Consider the following 5036-nt stretch of genomic DNA (forward strand, 5'->3'; position numbering starts at 1 on the left):
GAAGAACATACCATGCTCATGGACAGGAAGAATCAATATCGTGAAAATGGCCATACTGCCCAAGGTTATTTATAGATTCAATGCCATCCGCATCAAGCTACCAACGAGTTTCTTCACAGAATTGGAAAAAACTGCTTTAAAGTTCATATGGAACCAAAAAAGAGCCCGCATCTCCAAGACAATCCTATGTCAAATACTTTTATATCCACTAGTTCACTTAATTCTTCAACCCTTTGAGGCAAAACATATCACCTTCATTTTATGTGGAATTAACATAGAATCTTTTTAAAAATCAGCATTTGGACCAAGGCTCATCCAGATCTCTTTCTACCTACCATTCTTCAGGTATCCCCTTAAGTGAGAAGTGTTTGCTTGTTGAATAATGAGACCATGAGGCTCTTAATGTACTTCTATTCCAGACCCTTGTTCTTCACATCAATGGGGTGAAATTTACCTGTCGATTCAATCAGGGGAGTCTTGAAGGTTTCATAGAGTCCTAGCCTCCTCCTATATGAGGCCCCAGTGACTTCACCTAAGTTAGAAAGGAAACCCCGTCCGGGCACTGTGGCTCACACCTGTAATCCCAGCACTTTGGGAGGCTAAGTTGGGTGGATTGCTTGAGGCCAGGAGTTAGAGGCCGGCCTGGCCAACATGGTGAAACTCCATCTTTACTAAAAATACAAAAATTAGCTGGGCATGGTAGTGCGCACATGTAATCCTAGCTACTCGGGAGGCTGAGGCAGGAAAATTGCTCGAACCCATGAGGTAGAGGTTGCAATGAGCCGAGATTGCACCACTTCACTCCAACCTCGGTGATAGAATAAGACTCCATCTAAAAACACAAAAGTTGGGGAGGGGGGAACCCAGCTATTGTGTTTATTACCTAACAGATAAGTATAGGCATACTATGTCAGTTGGCCTTAACTTCCTGGCAAAGCCAAGGGGTATTCCTGTAGGGACAAGAGATAAGGTGTAGGGATTCTCTGGTTTGTGGTAGGTGAGAGATTTCAGTAGAAAAGAATGGAGACTCTCAGTTCATTTGTATCCGAATATTGTGCCAAGTTTTCCTTTTGTCCCCCATGGTAGAAGAACTGGCTCTCCTGGGTGGTTGGTATCCATTGCCCTTTTCCGGCTCATTTGTTTTCAAGGCTGGGAATAGAAGCATCTGGGATGCAAACTGGATGGGAGTCGTGCATGGGGCCAGAAGGTGCATCTCAGATGCCAAGACTGGAGGGCTGGAGGAGCATCTACAAAGTGCTAGGGGTCTGGGACAAAGAGTGGGATCCACATGGCAGTTGTAGCTCAGGTAGAAGCCAGGAGCGACCAGAGCAAGAAGTCATCGGTCAGAATGGGTGAGCTGGAGAAGTTTTAGAAGCAAGATCCAGTGCCCTCTAATGGAGTTTATGTGTGAGTGTGGCCAGGGTACACCTGCATCACTTTTTTTTAATTTTTATTTTTTTTTGGTGGGAGTCTTCGAAATGAAAGCTCAATTCTTTGTAAGGCCACATGAATTCACTCAAATAAGGTTGTATCTTTTGAGCCTGGGCAAGGCGTCACACACTTACCCTGATGAAACCTTCTTCTAAAATCACTATTCTCCAAATTTATGAGACTGGTTGAAAATGTGAGGAGAGAGAAGCAAATTAATAGATAACCAAGTTATTCTTTGGGTCCTGTGTCCATCTCCTCTTTCTTGGAAAGTTTTCCTGTTACTTGTCAGAAAAGGAGTACAAGAGGGAAGAGTACCAGATGTACGAGGAATGAGTAGCTCAGTGCTTGCAGTATTAATGTAAGTCTGCTGATAGCGTGTGAGGCCTATACTTAAAAACACAGATTCCCTTCTCTGAACTTCACCTTCCTAGGTGTGAAATGAAGCAGACTAGTTGGCCATCTCAGTAAAGAGCTGAAGCACCAGTTAGTAGGTATGACAACAAAATGTCTCAAAAGCTGTGCTGCATAGGTGAACCTTGAAGACATTGTACTGAGTGAAATGAAACAATCAAAAAAGTCCAGATATTTATGTTTCTTTTTATATGAGGTACCTAGAGGAGTCAGAATCACAGAGACAGAAAGTAGAATGATGGCTTCCAGGGTCTGGGGAGAGGGGGGGATGGGGAATTATTGCTGAATGGAGACAGAGTGTTTTGGGAAGAGGAAAAAGTTCTAGAGATGGATGCTGGTGATGGTTGCACAGCCATGTGAATGTACTTCATACCACTGATCTGTACACTTAAAAATGATTAAAATGGTAAATTTTACATTAAGTGTTTTCTACCATAACTAAAGAAAAAAGCTATGTTGTCAACAAGAGGGCCACAAGGTCAAGAAGCCCAGTTGGTAAGATTGAGCCCTTGAACAGGTGCACAGGTCAGCCCCCTGTCTCACCGTGACAGACTCACCATGGTCATCAATGGACTTTTAGGCTCCCTGTTCTTAAATGTGAAAAGCAGCAGTGGACTTCTTCTCTTCAAGAAAAACAAAACAAAACTTTGTCACAAATTCCATTCTATGAAGCAGACAATGAAAAGATCACAACTTCGTGGGACGAGAAGCCAGGCACAAAGCCACAGTGGCACAAAGTGGGATGAGGTTGGCATGCGTGTCCCACCCTAGTGTCCCAGGTGGGTGTCACAAAGGGAGAGGCCACTGGCACCATGTGATGCTCGACACCAGAGAGCTACGTGAGTTTTGTGTCTCTATCCTTGGTGTGAGGTACAGGCTTCCATCAAGTGTTTCTCTCTGGCCACAAGGAGGCAAGGCCGTGATGCAGTGAAACCCACCCCTCTCCCAGCAGCCTGGTCCACTGCCCCCTTTGCAGGATTCCCTCCTGCAGGATACCCTGGAGCATCACCCCGAAGTATAATCCGGGAAAGCTTCTGCCAGGCCAGCATTGTCTCTGCTTCCTAAATAAGGAACCTAGTTGGCCTTGGCCAGAGATGACATCTGTGTTGGCCCCTTTCATGGACCTAAAGCATCTGGATGGATCTAGATCCTTTTGGTTGCAAGTGACAGAAACCAAATCCAAAGTGGCTTAAACTCAAATAAAACTTATCAATTCAGTGTGTAACTGAAACTTACCAGTTCACTGTGTAACTGAAATGTCAGGTACAGCTGGCTCTAGGGGCTCAAATAATGCTGTCTGCTTTCTTTCTTTATCTTGCTTGCTTACTCCATAGTTTGTTTTCCATTCGTCTTCCTCTCTCTCTGGCAGGCCCTCTCCACATGGTGACCGTTGGCAGCAAGAGGCTTATGTCATGCCTCCATCTGGCAGTCCGTCTCAAGTTTTCTTTTTCTCAACAGGATTTACTTTCCAGTTCATGCATGAGCTATCGGAATGGCCAGGGGTCACGAGTGGAATACTGTAATTGGCCAGACCTGGGACACTTGCACACCTGAAGCCAGGGTGTGAAGCCAGTGCCACCCCCAACCATGGGTGGAGCATGAGGGAGGAATTGGTCCCTGGAGAGGAAGTGGGTACAGTGACCAGAACAGGAAGCAGAGACCAGTCAGGCAGTGACAAGAGGCATACCTTTCCAAGCCCATTGTGACAGGTGTGAGAAAGGCATGAGAAGCTGCCCAGCGCTTAGGAACTCTCTAAGCTCCTGTCTCCCTGCTTCTCCTGCCCTGACCCACTGCCTTCAGTGTCTCCCCTGGTGTCTGGGCCCATTTTGGCTTTTCTCCTTGACTTCTGCCCTCTCTCCAATCCTGGGGTTGGCGACCTCAGTTCAGATGATTTAGTGTGGCTGGTAACTGACCCTCCCTCGTGATAGGACTTCCATCGTCTGCCCTGTGACTGCACTGGCCTGTCCCAGCCCACCACCACCCTACACAGGGATAGGGGTGAAGCGCAGGACCACAGGGACAGTGCCCTAGTTTAGGGGAACTCACCTTTGGGAGCCTTCAATCTCACCTTCCTCACCCTGCCAAGATTCAGAGCCTCAAACTCTTTTTCCCCCTTCCAAGTTATTTTCTTCATTTGTCAGGTCCCTATTGTGATGTGTGGCATTTGCTGCTGGGTGGTGTTGGTTTGTTATTTTCACCCTGTTTTGTGCCCTGACACTTCCCAGAGGTGTGGGCACATTCTAAAATAATGAGCTCCCCATGGCCGAGAGAGCCTGACCCCTCTGCAGTGGTTTTAGCAGCTCTGGTCTCGAGGCGGGGGGACCGGGAGTTTTGCTTGGGCCCCAGTGCTGGAGGGGCTGGGATGAGCCCACTGGGACAGAAGAGAATGTGCTGTGGGGGTACAGAGGGCCAGAGGTGGAAGGTGTTTGGGTGGAGGTGAATATCACAGGTGTAGGTGGCTGGGCCTCAGGGGTGCTGCTCTGGGTGGCAGCACCGGGTCCCACCCAGGTGAACTAGAGGTCATTAAGCGCATCAGGCCCTGAAGAAACCTGCTCATGACAGCTAAACTCTCCAGGAGCCCCAGAGTGGCGGTGGCCGATTTGCTGTGACGGATCTGGGCGGGGGTGGGGTGGGGCCAGATGAAGGTCTCCAGATCAGAATGCACATAGGTGAGCCCCTGCCTTGCCAGTGTCAAGGTACAGGGGATCCTTCCATCATTTGAAGTGGCTCCATGTCCATGCTGGTGGCATGTGCTTCCAAGATCCAGTTGGAAGGAGATTTCTTGTCCTATGGTGTCCTGTGTCCTTGTGTCCTTATGCCACCTTCTGTGGCTCTTGAAGAAGGGTATTCCTCCATGGTGGGGCACATGCCTACCATCCCTGGACAGAGAAGGCCTTGGGGCTCTTTGAAGCCACCCACACTGATTCTTCTTCTTCTTTTCCAGTTCCCACAAGACCTCCCTCCTTTGGCTGGTTCTGGCCACAGTAATTCACTGTTTAGAATTCAATGGTATCCTGTTTAACTGTTACCACTCCCAAGTGTAAGGTGATGCTTCTTTGATGATGAGGCAAGATCCAATCATGTTTGGAAGAGGATTGCCATGAGCTCTGGAGTGAGGTGGACATGGATTCATGCTCTGGCTCCACCTCTCACAAGTTAAATGACTGGTGTGAGTCATTCAGCTTCTGTAAGCC

At 47.9% G+C, this 5036-nt stretch overlaps 1 long non-coding RNA gene across 2 annotated transcripts in view; it reads right to left on the reverse strand.

Moving 5' to 3' along the window:
* The window catches only part of LOC103886003, a 15362-nt gene extending 11037 nt beyond the window's left edge, over nucleotides 1-4325 (reverse strand). The window contains exons 1-3 of one of the 2 annotated variants that reach the window (XR_001904552.3): nucleotides 3889-4325; nucleotides 3079-3326; nucleotides 2400-2465 (exon numbers count right to left, since the gene is read on the reverse strand). This is a non-coding gene — a long non-coding RNA (uncharacterized LOC103886003). Of the gene's footprint in view, nucleotides 1-2399; nucleotides 2466-3078; nucleotides 3866-3888 lie in introns of those variants that run through there. The other variant, XR_649373.4, reaches the window with a different exon arrangement.
* Nucleotides 4326-5036: the final 711 nt, after the last annotated feature.

Source organism: Papio anubis, chromosome 7 (genome assembly GCF_008728515.1).
Source record: "Papio anubis isolate 15944 chromosome 7, Panubis1.0, whole genome shotgun sequence".
In the NCBI taxonomy this organism is placed as follows: domain Eukaryota; kingdom Metazoa; phylum Chordata; class Mammalia; order Primates; family Cercopithecidae; genus Papio; species Papio anubis.